The 16,188-nt window shown below is 48.3% G+C and overlaps 1 long non-coding RNA gene and 1 pseudogene across 1 annotated transcript in view; one reads left to right on the forward strand and one right to left on the reverse strand.

Annotated features, from left to right (window-relative positions):
• LOC139228051 (uncharacterized) overlaps positions 1-16,188 on the reverse strand; it is a 73,730-nt gene that overhangs the window by 56,904 nt on the left and 638 nt on the right. The gene's annotated exons all lie outside the window — the stretch shown is intronic.
• LOC139228374 (U2 spliceosomal RNA) lies at positions 12,349-12,586 on the forward strand (annotated as a pseudogene).

The following is a 16,188-nucleotide window of genomic DNA, read 5'->3' on the forward strand; positions in this document are numbered from 1 at the left end:
GAGGAGGAGGGGTGGGGGAGAGGAGGAGGGGTGGGGGAGAGGAGGAGGGGGGTGGGGGAGAGGAGGAGAGGGTGGGGGAGAGGAGGAGGGGGTGGGGGAGAGGAGAAGGGGTGGGGGAGAGGAGGAGGGGGTGGGGGAGAGGAGGAGGGGGTGGGGGAGAGGAGGAGGGGGTGGGGGAGAGGAGGAGGGGGTGGGGGAGAGGAGAGGAGGGGGTGGGGGAGAGGAGAGGAAGGGGTGAAGGAGAGGAGAGGAGGGGGTGAAGGAGAGGAGAGGAGGGGTGAAGGAGAGGAGAGGAGGGGGGTGAAGGAGAGGAGAGAGAGGGGTGAAGGAGAGGAGAGAAGGAAGGAGAGGAGGTGGGGAGGAGAGGAGGGTGGTGGGGGAGAAGGGGGGTGGGGGCGGAGAGGAGGAGGGGGTGGAGGAGGGGTGGAGAGGGGGAGGGAGGGAAGGAGGGAGAAGGGAGAGAGAGGGGAGGGGTGGGGGAGGAGGGAGGGGAGGGGGAGGAGGGAGTGGAGGAGGGGAGGGGGAGGAGGGAGTGGAGGGGAGGAGGGAGGGGAGGGGAGGAGGCTGAGCAGGCCGGGCCCGGTCGAGCCCAGACTTGATTTAAAAGGTAGGGGCCGGGGGTGGGTAGTGGGAGTCTGTGCGGGTCGGGTCGGATCCAGGGGCGGGAGCGGGGGTCGGGTCCGGGGGGGGGGGGGGGGGGAGGAGGGGTCCGGTCGTGAGGAAGCAGGAGCTGGGCATGGGAGGTGCAGCCTGATCCACGCAGCCCCAGTGAGGCCATTCGGCCAGGGCTCGGGGCTGCGTGCTTCAGGCCCCTCCCACAGTTTTGGGTGCCTGGGGCTACTGCACATGCGTGCCCACTGTAACGCATGTGCAGAGGTCCCGGCATTGTTTTGAGCGCAGGGACCTGGCTCAGCCCCCAACAGCTCGTGCTGCGCTGTGCCCAGCTCCAGAGGATCTGCAGGGAGCCGGAGAATGGGTGAATTTTTTTTAAGCGCACTTTGTGGCGCGAAAAACGGGCGTCCAGGTCGGGAACTTGGGCCCAATATCTGATAATTTAGCATGGCCCAGGGATTGAACAGAAACTACTGTATTGTAATCAACTCACTAAATTGACACGAGCCTTCTATAATTCTCCCACCCTTTGGACAGTGAAAATTAAACACTCTTATCAGAACTTGTGATTTAAGCTATAACTGTAACTCCTATCAATCAAAAAAAATAGTTAAACAGTAGCATAAAGTTAGCGCAGCAGATTTCACCTGATTACAGAACACATAGCTTGGATATGCAAAAATAACAAATGCACAACACTTCACTAACTCTCTTTGTAATACTAAAGGAAAAAGGAATGGACTTGCATTAATATAGCACCCTTTCATGACCTCAAGCTGTCCCAAAGCACTTCAAGTACTTTTGAAGTGTAGTCACTGTTGAAATGTAGGAAATGTAGGAACATAGCAGCCAATTTGCATATGACAAGCTTCTACAAACAGCAATGTGATAATGACCAGATAATCTATTTTAGTGATGTTGATTGAGGGGCAAATATTAGTCAGGACACTGGTAGAACAGCCTGCTTTTCTTCGAAATAGTGCCATGGGATCTTTTACGTTTATCTAAGAGGGTCTCATCCGAAAGACGGCACCTCCGACAATGCAATGCTCCCTCAGTGTTGCACTGAAGGGAGCTCATGTCTCGCAAGTTGGGCTTGAACTCACGACCCTCTGTCTCAGAGGCAAGAGTGCTACCAACTCAGCCAAGGCTGACACTAAACCTGGACCAGCATTAGTAACATAAAATTTACACATGAAGTTTCATTTAGCCACATCCGTCTCTATCTTTGTGAACTCAGCAGAACTGGCAGAAAACAGTGAGATATGCCTCTGTGCCTGGGCAAGGAGCTGTCAATCAATCCTTACACCCAGAGACTCCTAAGAGACCTCCCTCATCAGCAGGGCAGGATTACTTGAGGTCAAGACAGCAACAATTAAAAGATCCAATGGTACCCGGATGACCTCTGTTCACAACAAAGCTGATTCAGATAGCTTGGCCATTAGAATTCATATGTGTCTGCAGCGACGATATGTGTCTGAACTATTCAGACCTAAAAGAGATGCAGGTTGAACAATCAGACCAGATGAAGCGATTGCTTACAGTCATCCAAAAGATAGATTGACCTCCTAAGGTATTCCTAGTCAAACATAAGCAATGGGGATTCCCTGGGAGCCAAACAAGCTAAATCCTGTAGTAAGCAAAATTAAATGGACTAGCTACAACGCATCAATACATGTACCAATATAGAAACATAGAAACATAGAAAATAGGTGCAGGAGTAGGCCATTCGGCCCTTCTAGCCTGCACCGCCAGTCAATGAGTTCATGGCTGAACATTCAACTTCAGTACCCCATTCCTGATTTCTCGCCATACCCCTTGGTCCCCCTAGTAGTAAGGACCTCATCTAACTCCTTTTTGAATATATTTAGTGAATTGGCCTCAACAACTTTCTGTGGTAGAGAATTCCACAGGTTCACCACTCTCTGGGTGAAGAAGTTCCTCCGCATCTCGGTCCTAAATGGCTTACCCCTTATCCTTAGACTGTGACCTCTGGTTCTGGACTTCCCCAACATTGGGAACATTCTTCCTGCATCTAACCTGTCTAACCCCGTCAGAATTTTAAATGTTTCTATGAGGTCCCCTCTCATTCTTCTGAACTCCAGTGAATACAAGCCCAGTTGATCCAGTCTTTCTTGATAGGTCAGTCCCGCCATCCCGGGAATCAGTCTGGTGAACCTTCGCTGCACTCCCTCAATAGCAAGAATGTCCTTCCTCAGGTTAGGAGACCAAAACTGTACACAATACTCCAGGTGTGGCCTCACCAATGCCCTGTACAACTGTAGCAACACCTCCCTGCCCCTGTACTCAAATCCCCTTGCTATGAAGGCCATCATGCCATTTGCTTTCTTAACCGCCTGCTGCACCTGCATGCCAACCTTCAATGACTGATGTACCATGACACCCAGGTCTCTTTGCACCTCCCCTTTTCCTAATCTGTCACCATTCAGATAATAGTCTGTCTCTCTGTTTTTACCACCAAAGTGGATAACCTCACATTTATCCACATTATACTTCATCTGCCATGCATTTGCCCACTCACCTAACCTATCCAAGTCGCTCTGCAGCCTCACAGCATCCTCCTCGCAGCTCACACTGCCACCCAACTTAGTGTCATCCGCAAATTTGGAGATACTACATTTAATCCCCTCATCTAAATCATTAATGTACAGTGTAAACAGCTGGGGCCCCAGCACAGAACCTTGCGGTACCCCACTAGTCACTGCCTGCCATTCTGAAAAGTACCCATTTACTCCTACTCTTTGCTTCCTGTCTGACAACCAGTTCTCAATCCATGTCAGTACACTACCCCCAATCCCATGTGCTCTAACTTTGCACATCAATCTCTTGTGTGGGACCTTGTCGAACGCCTTCTGAAAGTCCAAATATACCACATCAACTGGTTCTCCCTTATCCACTCTACTGGAAACATCCTCAAAAAATTCCAGAAGATTTGTCAAGCATGATTTCCCTTTCACAAATCCATGCTGACTTGGACCTATCATGTCACCTCTTTCCAAATGCACTGCTATGACATCCTTAATAATTGATTCCATCATTTTACCCACTACCGATGTCAGGCTGACCGGTCTATAATTCCCTGTTTTCTCTCTCCCTCCTTTTTTAAAAAGTGGGGTTACATTGGCTACCCTCCACTCCATAGGAACTGATCCAGAGTCAATGGAATGTTGGAAAATGACTGTCAATGCATCCACTATTTCCAAGGCCACCTCCTTAAGTACTCTGGGATGCAGTCCATCAGGCCCTGGGGATTTATCGGCCTTCAATCCCATCAATTTCCCCAACACAATTTCCCAGCTAATAAGGATTTCCCTCAGTTCCTCCTCCTTACTAGACCCTCCGACCCCTTTTATAACCAGAAGGTTGTTTGTATCCTCCTTCGTGAATACCGAACCAAAGTACTTGTTCAATTGGTCCGCCATTTCTTTGTTCCCCGTTATGACTTCACTTGATTCTGACTGCAGGGGACCTACGTTTGTCTTTACTAACCTTTTTCTCTTTACATATCTATAGAAACTTTTGCAATCCGTCTTAATGTTCCCTGCAAGCTTCTTCTCATACTCCATTTTCCCTGCCCTAATCAAACCCTTTGTCCTCCTCTGCTGAGTTCTAAATTTCTCCCAGTCCCCAGGTTCGCTGCTATTTCTGGCCAATTTGTATGCCACTTCCTTGGCTTTAATACTATCCCTGATTTCCCTTGATAGCCACGGTTGAGCCACCTTCCCTTTTTTATTTTTATGCCAGACAGGAATGTACAATTGTTGTAGTTCATCCATGCGGTCTCTAAATGTCTGCCATTGCCCATCCACAGTCAACCCCTTCAGTATCATTCGCCAATCCATCCCAGCCAATTCACGCCTCATACCTTCAAAGTTAGCCTTCTTTAAGTTCTGGACCATGGTCTCTGAATTAACTGTTTCATTCTCCATCCCAATGCAGAATTCCACCATATTATGGTCACTCTTCCCCAAGGGGCCTCGCACAACGAGATTGCTAATTAATCCTCTCTCATTACATAACACCCAGTCCAAGATGGCCTCCCCCCTAGTTGGTTCCTCGACATATTGGTCTAAAAAACCATCCCTTATGCACTCCAGAAAATCCTCCTCCACCATATTGCTTCCAGTTTGGTTAGCCCAATCTATGTGCATATTAAAGTCACCCATTATAACTGCTGCACCTTTATTGCACGCACCCCTAATTTCCTGTTTGATGCCCTCCCCAACATCACTACTACTGTTTGGAGGTCTGTACACAACTCCCACTAACGTTTTTTGCCCTTTGGTGTTCTGCAGCTCTACCCATATAGATTCCACATCATCCAAGCTAATGTCCTTCCTAACTATTGCCTTAATCTCCTCCTTAACCAGCAATGCTACCCCACCTCCTTTTCCTTTTATTCTATCCTTCCTGAATGTTGAATACCCCTGGATGTTGAGTTCCCAGCCCTGATCATCCTGGAGCCACGTCTCCGTAATCCCAATCACATCATATTTGTTAACATCTATTTGCACAGTTAATTCATCCACCTTATTGCGGATACTCCTTGCATTAAGACACAAAGCCTTTAGGCTTGTTTTTTTAACACCCTCTGTCCTTTTAGAATTTTGCTGTACAATGGCCCTTTTTGTTCTTTGCCTTGGGTTTCTCTGCCCTCCACTTTTCCTCATCTCCTTTCTGTCTTTTGTTTTTGCCTCCTTTTTGTTTCCCTCTATCTCCCTGCATTGGTTCCCATCCCCCTGCCATATTAGTTTAACTCCTCCCCAACAGCACCAGCAAACACTCCCCCGAGGACATTGGTTCCGGTCCTGCCCAGGTGCAGACCGTCCGGATTGTACTGGTCCCACCTCCCCCAGAACCGGTTCCAATGCCCCAGGAATTTGAATCCCTCCCTGCTGCACCATTGCTCAAGCCACGTATTCATCTGAGCTATCCTGCGATTCCTACTCTGACTAGCACGTGGCACTGGTAGCAATCCCGAGATTACTACTTTTGAGGTCCTACTTTTTAATTTAGCTCCTAGCTCCTTAAATTCATTTCGTAGGACCTCATCCCTTTTTTTACCTATGTCATTGGTACCAACGTGCACCACGACAACTGGCTGTTCTCCCTCCCTTTTTAGAATGTCCTGCACCCGCTCCGAGACATCCTTGACCCTTGCACCAGGGAGGCAACATACCATCCTGGAGTCTCGGTTGCGGCCGCAAAAACGCCTATCTATTCCCCTTACAATTGAATCCCCTATCACTATCGCTCGGCCACTCTTTTTCCTGCCCTCCTGTGCAACAGAGCCAGCCACGGTGCCATGAACTTGGCTGCTGCTGCCCGCTCCTGATGAGTCATCCCCCTCAACAGCACTCAAAGCAGTGTATCTGTTTTGCAGTGGGATGACTACAGGGGACCCCTGCACTACCTTCCTTGCACTACTCTTCCTGCTGGTCTTCCATTCCCTCGCTGGCTGTGGACCCTTCTCCTGCGGTAAGACCAACTCGCTACACGTGATACTCACGTCATTTTCAGCATCGTGGATGCTCCAGAGTGAATCCACCTTCAGCTCCAACTCCGCAACGCGGACCGTCAGTAGCCGGAGGTGGACACACTTCCCGCACATGTAGTCGTCAGGGACACTGGTGTTGTCCCCGTGTTCCCACATGGTACAGGAGGAGCATATCACGTGACCGAGCTGTCCTGCCATGACTTAACCCTTAGATACACTTAAATTGCCGACAACAATGTTAAAAGTTACTGACTAATAAAGAAAAAGAAAAACTACTCACCAATCAGCAGCCAATCACTTACCACGTTGGCTGTGACGTCACCTTTTGATTTCTTTCTACTTCTTTTTTGACTTCTCTCAGCTGGAGCTGCACCGGTACGCCTCTCTCGACGCTCCCCGGACTGCTGAGCCTTTTATAGGCCGCTGCCTCTCTCGACGCTCCCCGGACTGCTGAGCCTTTTATAGGCCGCTGCCTCTCTCGACTCTCCCCGGACTGCTGAGCCTTTTATAGGCCGCTGCCTCTCTCAACTCCCGCCTCTCTCGACGCTCCCCGGACTGCTGAGCCTTTTATAGGCCGCTGCCTCTCTCGACGCTCCCCGGACTGCTGAGCCTTTTATAGGCCGCTGCCTCTCTCGACTCCCGCCTCTCTCGACGCTCCCCGGACTGCTGAGTCTTTTATAGGCCGCTGCCTCTCTCAACTCCCGCCTCTCTCGACGCTCCCCGGACTGCTGAGCCTTTTATAGGCCGCTGCCTCACTGGACTCCCGCCTCTCTCGACGCTCCTCTTTCTTATGGTTTGAATTGTGACAGTACCCCTAATCATCACAGTGATGTCCATGTTAAAGAACTTATGCCTGTGACATAACTGAATGTTTACTGGGAGTGCTGCAGTTGGAAATGCTATAATACTATCCATATATATGGGAAAAGGGAATTGAGTAAAGCCAGAAATAAAATTATTTTGAGAGTAGAAAATGCTTCTAATCTTATTCCAGTTGATTAAATTTACAGATAGCATTACATAAAATGGTCTGTGCTTCACTGTTAAGAAAGGAAGAACTTGTATTTGTGAAGTACCCTTCATGACCTCAGGATATTCCAAACCATCTGACAGCCAATTAGGTACTTTTGAATTGTAGTCACTGCTGTAATGTAGGAAAGGTGGCAGTGAATTTGCGAACAGCAAAAACACAGATTATCTGTTCTTAGTGGTGCTGGTTGACATTGGGAGAATCTCCCTGCTCTTCTTCAAAGAGTTCCATGGGATTTATTATATCCACCACAGAGGGCAGACATCTCATCCAAAGAATGTAACTGGTGTCGGCCTAGGTTATGTGCTCAAGTCTCTGGAGTGGGGCTTGAGCCCACGAACTCTGGCTATGGAGCAATAATACTACCTCTGAGTAAGACTGACTCTAAGTAAAGCTCCCTCTACACTGTTCCATCAAATATCTAAAGAGATTGATGAATATGATGTTTGCGTTTAAAGCATTCTTCCAGAGTGTTAAGCACTGGCTCAATGCAATCTCTAAGAATGATACTGACAACAACTGATTTGAGATGGAAAACTGCACAGCAATATTTGTGTACTACCCTTCATACAAAATTAGAATTTACCAGTCAATCCCTGATTGCATTGCACACAGGGAGACAAGACCAAGTGCAGTCTCAGATAAAGTGAGGTTAGAGGGCACTGATAATTGCGCCACTGCACACTATTCAATCCCTATTTTAAAGTAACACATACTGTCCTTTTATTTAAATTTCTATTATAAATTTTAGACAATCATAATGAAAATTTCCAACTTAAAACTTATCAAGCTGTAATTACAATCACCTTCTTTTTCTCAACCTCCTCTCTTTCTCGTAATCACCTTCTCTTCCTAGAACCAGAGCCACCAATGCAGCCTTACATAGCCAGAGGATAATGGGGCCTTCCAAGTAAAACTTGTAATGAAGGCATTAAAAGACACATTATTGTGAAATATGTATGTTTTTAAATTTTGGTTAAGCCCTTATTTAGGAACTTTGAAATTTAAGTCCTTGAGAAAAATGTAGTGATGAAAACATTTTCAGAAAGCATTTTGAAAGAATTGTTGGAACGTAGCAGTCAGATTTCGCAATCAGAGTGATAGGACTACATACGCACTTTCCGTGATAAATGTGTACTTAAAAGTTTAGAATGGAAAAGGTTGACACAAAACGTGTGACAAAGATGTGATAACGGGAAGTCACATGATGCAGACAAAAAGTGCAGACAGGCATAAAGATTTTTAATATATTATAGATAGATCGTGACAGGAAAATATGTAAATTGCATTGTTTCTTAATTGATACAGCTCAGCCTCCACACCCCAACCTATGTTTCATTTGTAAAGAAATTGGCTGCCGCGTTTTGTACAACAGTGACTACACTTCAAAAGTACTTCATTGGCTGTAAAGCCCTTTTTTCATGAGGTATTTATATAGCACCTTTCATGACAAGTCTTTTTTTCATGTTTTTTAAATGCAAGTTGTTACTGCAAATGCTGATCTGTGTTAAATTCATAGTAATACTGCATTGTCTAAGGTGGTTTGTGGTTTTGTTTGACAGTGCCCCTGTTTTTCAACTTCTTAAAAAAATGTTGAAGTATGACAAAAATAGAGTTTGAAGAAGTTTGAAAAACAAAATGCATTTTTCATAAAGATTGGCTTCCATTTGCTGCCCAATGTGAAACTGAGTCATACTGACCAGAAAAGTTCCCAGATTCCCTTCCTTGCCTGTGCTAAGCTTGTTGATCCCAGCTGGGCTGGCAGTGAGGGCAATATAATTCGCCTCAGCAACACAGACTAGGGAGGGAAGAAAAAAGATAATTTCCTGCTCCTTATCCTATCCAGTGACCCGTGCAGGAAAAATATTGGCGTAGATATTGGCTGAGGTTAGGACTGGACTTTTGTGATTCCCTCCACAGTTGACACTCATTTTTTAGTTCACACATGAGGCCCCGAGCCCCAGGTACTGGAGGATGAACTGGCACCCATAAAACTACACCTCATCAAGTTTAAGGGGCCATTTTGATGGCCTTACCGCTGACTGCCGCCGAGATCCGCCAACATTCCTCTTCGGGTTCCGCCCTGTGCCAGTTTGCACTTGGGCTGGAGCGGGCGGGAGGGGAGAAACGCCAGGAACCGCCCACTGACATCAGCGGACGGCCAAGTGGCCTCCCGCCTGTTGAGATGCCAGATTGGTGCGGGCGGGAGTCGGCGGAGGTCGATACCGGGACGGGGAAGTACCGCTGCTTGGAGGATGGTCTATCCCCGACAGTAGGTATGAAGACCCGCAAAAAAAGGTTCGTGAACATTTTTTTTAACATTTTCTTACATGACTTACCTGCATGGGGGCCCCTGAAGGTGTTCTGGTTTGTTTGTATTGATTTTTCTTTTCAGCTCTTCGACCTTCCGTGGGCCTGACTCCACCCTCGGCGGCACTTGGGTGGCAACAGCCTTTGCCGCCGAGATTGGGAGCTCCTGCCCACTGTCGCCCAGATTGACGGTGTAAGTCCCTCTTTTGCTGCCGGGCGCCCTTTCAAGGACCTTTTTGCCGAAACTCCCGCCCAAAGTAGCATCAAGTATCTCGCCGGCCATCGGCAGTCCTTTGGGCGGCACTTGGGTAGCCCTTGACCTTCACCAATTTCAGCCCCTAAGTGCCTTCAAAATAAGTTGGGGAGGAAATTGGGCGAGCAGAAAAATAATTGGCTTAATTCTTGATGGACTCAAAGAATATTTTCAAAGAGCATACTCATATCTCCCAGTACATAGTTTCCACACTTAAATCGTTCAATCTGTGGGCCACAGGCTTGCGTGACCTGCCACATGACTGACCTGGAGATTCACTGCCAGATCTGTCCGTATCACCTTAAGCAATAATGCATCTCCCTCTCCAAAAGCAAATCCTCTTACTACTCCTTTATTATTCCAGAGAGCAAGGGAAACTCCAAAATCTTCTCAATGACAAACAGCTTCCTCACCCCCAGTGTCAAATGTGAGGAGCGAACAGGTTGGGACTGTCTCAGCCTCTTCCCCATCTCTTCTGCTGTCTCAGGCTCCCCGATTCTTCTACTCCAAACTCATACTGCTCTATAACTTCTCTCCCATCTCCTCCCCTGCCCTCACCAAGCTCTAATTCTGCACAAATTCTGTACCAGCTCCTGTTCTCTCGATCCTTTCCCAGCCTAGCTCCTCACCACACAACCAGTTCCCCAGAGCCTCAATGCTCATGGATAGATTGCTGGAGGCTCCCTCCCACAAAAAAAAACAGCAGATGCTAGCTCAGTTAATAAGTTTAAATCTGAGCTTTTTGCTAGCCAAGGGTATTAAGGGATTATGGAGCCAAAGCGAGTAAATGGAGTTAGGATACAGATTAGCCATGGTCTCAATGAATGACGGAACAAGCTGGCGGGGCTGAATGGCCTACTCCTGTTCCTAATTTTCGGATTCATCATTGAATTCAACAATTTCAGATCATAACACTGCTTCCATTTTTTCGGGTTGTTAATGTTTCTGCTGTTGCCATTTACAACTCCTCTAGACCCATCTTTTGTTTCTTTACTTGTCCCATTACCACCCCCTTTTGCCTTGTACAATCATCTGTTTTGTCATTTAATCACTCCTGCCTTCCAATCTATCAAAGACCTTCTCCTTTTGTTCTCCCCAAACCCACTTTCCCTGCCTCTGCACTTGCTTAAAAACTGGTGCATCTCTAACTTTACCTGTTCTGACAAAAGGTCATCAACCTGAAACCATAACTAACTTACGTACTTTCTCTCTCTCTCTCTCTCCACAGATAATGTCTGAGCTGCTGAGTATTGTATCTCGCATTTTCTCTCCTGTGATAAAAACAGAAAATGCTAGAAATACTCAGCGGGTCAGGCAACATTTGTGGTGAGCAAAACAAAAGTTAACATTTCAGGTCGATGACCTTTCGTCAGAACTTTTAAAAAAGTTAGCCACGTAACAGATTTTAAGCAAGGGCAGGGGCAGGGTAAGTGGAGAAAGGAGGAGGAAAGAACAAAAGAGGAAAGTCTGCAATGGGGTGGAAGACGGGAGATTCAATGACAAAAGGCCTTATTGTACACAGCAAAATGAGATGGTAATGGGACGAGTAAAGAAACAAAAAGATGGGTCAAGGAGGTATAAATGGGGAATGGCAGCATCAACAGTTGCCACCTGGAAAATCGAGACCATAACCTCTGCCTCCAATTTTTTGGATGGCAGCTGTTGATGATTCTGCCATTCCCCATTTACACCGCCTCTGGACCCAGCTTTTGTTTCTTTACTTGTCCCATTACCATCCCCTTTTCCTTTGTACCATCATACCATTTGTCATTTATTCTCTCCTGCCTTCCACCCTATCACAGACCTCCATCCTCCATCCTCCTCCCTCCCCCTTTTCCCTGCCTCGATAGTTGCTCAAAACCTGTTTTATATCATTGACTTTTTCCAGTTCTGGCGATAGGTCATCAACCTGAAACGTTAACTCTGTTTCTTTCTCTCCACAGCTGCTGTGTATTTTGGTTCAGTTACCAACAGGCTGGCAATAATAAAACATACCTTTGATTGCTTTTTTTATCTGTGTAATTCTATATAATTGTCTATGAGCAACCATTTGATCTGAATATGGTTATTGGGGCAGGACAAGGAGCAAGTGAACTACAACTCCCAGGGTGCCTTTCGGATGAGGTGTTAAACCGAGGCCCCGTCTGCTCTCTCAGGTGGATGTAAAAGATTCCACGGCACTAATTCGAAGAAAAATAGGGGAGTTATCCCCGATCTCCTGGCCAATATTTATCCCTCAATCAACATCATTAAAACAGATTATTTGGTCATTATCACATTGCTGTTTGTGGAAGCTTGCTTGGTGCAAATTGGCTACCGTGTTTCCTACATTAGAACAGTGGCTACATTTTTTTTTAAAGTAATTAATTGCCTGTGGTCGCGGGTGGGGTGGCTTGACCCATCCACCTCCACGGAGGTGTGTGGGGGGCCTGACCCATCCACCTCCATGGCACGAACCTGGTATTGCAGTACTTCCAGGAACGGTGCAGTGGCTCTAGGCCTTTTGGCTAAGAGCATTGGCGCAGAGTGATCCTTGATGTGTGCAAGGTGACCTCTGGCGTTTGTGATTTGACAAAGAATTGGAAAGATTGGCTACGAATTTTAAAAAAAAAATTAATTGCTGTGGTCGCTTCTTGGCCTTTTGGCTAAGATCATGCGTAACTGACCTGACAGGGGAGTAACCATGACCCAAAAGTGGTTCTCCCTGGATCAGGAAGGTGGTTCTCCTATGCTTTTTGGAAATAGGAGGTAGGTGGGGTGGATTGACCCATCCACCTCCACGGAGGTGTGTGGGGGGCCTGACCCATCCACCTCCATGGCACGAACCTGGTATTGCAGTACTTCCAGGAACGGTGCAGTGGCTCTCGGCCTTTTGGCTAAGAGCATTGGCGCAGAGTGATCCATGATGTGTGCAAGGTGACCTCTGGCGTTTGTGATTTGACAAAGAATTGGAAAGATTGGCTACGAAGAAAAAAAAAATTAATTGGCTGTAAAGCGCTTTAGGTCAGTTTGAGGTCAAAAATAGGGCATTATATTAATGCAAGTCCTTTCCTTTTTTCATTAAGTATTGCAAAGAGAGATTGTGAAGCGTTGCACATTTGTTATTTCTGCATATCTAAGCTAATTGTTCTGTAATCAAGTGAAATCGGCTGCACTAACTTCATGCTACTGTTTACTTAAACTGCCCATTCACTTAATCTGACAAAAGGATATCGACAGGTTAAGTGAATGTGCAAAGCTGTGGAAAATGGATTTTAATATAGGTAAATGTGAGGTCATCCACTTTGGATCTAAAAAGGATAGAATAGGGTACTTTCTAAATGGTGAAAGGCTAAAAACAGTGGAGGTCCAAAGACACTTGGGGGTTCAGGTACATAGATAATTAAAAAGTCATGAACAGGTACAGAAAATAATCAAAAAGGCTAATGGAATGCTGGCCTTTATATCGAGAGAAGTAGAATACAAGCGGGTAGAAGTTATGATGCAAGACCTTGACGACATTCAGGCTTGGGCTGATGAACGGCAGGTAAAATTTGCGTCACACAAGTGCCAGGCAATGATTATCGACACCGCCCCATGACGTTCAATGGCATTACCATCACTGAATCCCCCATCATCAACATCCTGGGGGTCACCATTGACCAGAAACTTAACTGGACCAGCCACATAAATACTATGGCAAGAACAGCAGGTCAGAGGCTGGGTATTCTGTGGTGAGTGTCTCACCTTCTGATTCCCCAAAGCCTTTCCACCATCTACAAGACACAAGTCAGGAGTGTGATGAAATACTCTCCACTTGCCTGAATGAGTGTAGCTCCAACAACACTCAAGAAGCTCGACACTATCCAGGACATAGAAACAGAGAAACATAGAAAATAGGTGCAGGAGTAGGCCATTCGGCCCTTCGAGCCTGCACAGCCATTCAACAAGATCATGGCTGATCACCCACCCCAGCAGCACCCCCCGGCCATACCCTCTCCACACCCCCCGACCCCCCCAGCCACAAGGACCACATCCAACTCCCTCCCGAACACATCCAATGAACCGGCATCAACAACTCTCCGTGGCAGGGAAACCCACAGGCCAACAACTCCCCGAGTAAAGAAGTCTCTCCTGATCCCAGCTCCAAACAGCCCACCCCCCATCCCAAGACCGTGCCCCCGCCCCGCCCGCCTCCGGACCCACCCAACACCGGGAACACTCCCCCGGCACCCAACCCGCCCCTTCCCATCAGAATCCTTCCCAAATGCCGAACACCCCCGGATGTCGAGCGCCCAGCCCCGGAGCCATGCCCGTGCGACGCCAACAACACCACATCCACTAACCGCCATCTGCGCAGTCAACCCGTCCACCCCACTCCGAACACTCCCCGCACCGAGGCACAGAGCCCCTAGGCCCGCCCCTCCAACACACTTCACCAACCCCCCCCCTCCCCCCAGACCTCCGCTGTAATGTGGCCCCTCCTGTCCCCCGCCCTGGGTTTCTCCACCTCCCACCTCCATCACTCTCCCCTCCATCCCCCGCCCCCATCTCCCCTCTGCCTCCCCGCAAGGCTCCCATCTTGGGGGCGGTAACCTTCTGGGGCCGGGAATTTTAGTCCCCAGTGTGGAAGTCCTGCTCCCGCCGCAGAATTGGCCTTACCACCCCTCAATTGAAGCGGAGTGCAATTTCCACACTCCACTTCCTTTGGGGGCAGTTACTGGGGCACGACTGGATGCTCCTGTGAGAGATCGAACTGGTGCTCTCCACTCTCCCGTCCTGTGACAGTGGGAACTGGTGCTCTCCACTCTCTGTCCTGTGACAGTTGGAACTGATGCTCTCCACTCTCTGTCCTGTGACAGTGGGAACTGGTGCTCTCCACTCTCTGTCCCGCGACAGTTGGAACTGGTGCTCTCCACTCTCTGTCCTGTGACAGTGGGAACTGGTGCTCTCCACTCTCTCTCCTGTGACAGTAGGAACTGGTGCGCTCCACTCTCTGTCCTGCGACAGTGGGAACTGGTGCTCTCCACTCTCTCTCCTGTGACAGTAGGAACTGGTGCTCTCCACTCTCTGTCCTGTGACAGTGGGAACTGGTGCTCTCCACTCTCTGTCCTGTGACAGTGGGAACTGGTGCTCTCCACTCTCTGTCCTGTGACAGTGGGAACTGGTGCTCTCCACTCTCTGTCCTGTGACAGTTTGAACTGGTGCTCTCCACTCTCCCGTCCTGTGACAGTGGGAACTGGTGCTCTCCACTATCTGTCCTGTGACAGTTTGAACTGGTGCTCTCCACTCTCTGTCCTGTGACAGTAGGAACTGGTGCTCTCCACTCTCTGTCCTGTGATAGTTGGAACTGGTGCTCTCCACTCTCTGTCCTGTGACAGTTGGAACTGATGTTCTCCACTCACTGTCCTGCGACAGTTGGAACTGGTGCTCTCCACTCTCTGTCCTGTGACAGTGGGAACTGGTGCTCTCCACTCTCTGTCCTGTGGCAGTTGGAACTGATGCTCTCCACTCTCTGTCCTGCGACAGTTGGAACTGGTGCTCTCCACTCTCTTGTCCTATGACAGTGGGAACTGGTGCTCTCCACTCTCTGTCCTGTGACAGTGGGAACTGGTGCTCTCCACTCTCTGTCCTGTGACAGTTGGAACTGATGCTCTCCACTCTCTGTCCTGCGACAGTTGGAACTGGTGCTCTCCACTCTCTTGTCCTATGACAGTGGGAACTGGTGCTCTCCACTCTCTGTCCTGTGACAATGGGAACTGGTGCTCTCCACTCTCTCTCCTGTGGCAGTGGGAACTGGTGCTCTCCACTCTCTCGCCTGTGGCAGATTGAACTAATGCTCTCCACTCTCTTGATTGGCACTACCTTAAACATTCACTCACTCCATCACTGACGTACCATGGCTACATTGTGTACCATCTACAAGACTATTCGCCAAGGCTTCTTCGGCAGCAACTCCCAAACCCGCGACTCTACCACCTAGAAGAACAAAGGCCGGGGGGGGGGGGGGGTCATGGGAACACCACCGCCTCCACGTTCCCCTCCAAGTCACACACCATCCTAACCCATTCCTTCATCGACGCTGGGTCAAAATCCTGGAACTCCCTCCCTAACAGCACTGTGGGCGTACCTTCACCACACAGAAAGCAGCGGTTAAAATAGGAAAGGGGTACTGAGGGAATGATCAGCCATGATCTTATTGAATGGTGGTGCAGGCTCAAAGGGCCGAATGGCCTACTCCTGCACCTATTTTCTATGTTTCTATGTTCAAGAAGACGGCTCACCACTACCTTCTCAAGGGCAATTAAGGATGGGCAATAAATGCTAGCCTTGCCAGCGACACCTACATTCCATGAACGAATGTTTTTTTAAGTTGTACAAAATACCGGTTAGACCACACCTGGAGTACTGTGAGCAGTTCTGAGCACCACACGTTAGGGAGGATATATTGGCCTTGGAGGGAGTGCAGCATAAGTTGACCAGTAT

The sequence above is a fragment of the Pristiophorus japonicus genome, chromosome 17, assembly GCF_044704955.1.
Source record: "Pristiophorus japonicus isolate sPriJap1 chromosome 17, sPriJap1.hap1, whole genome shotgun sequence".
Taxonomy (NCBI): Eukaryota; Metazoa; Chordata; class Chondrichthyes; family Pristiophoridae; genus Pristiophorus; species Pristiophorus japonicus.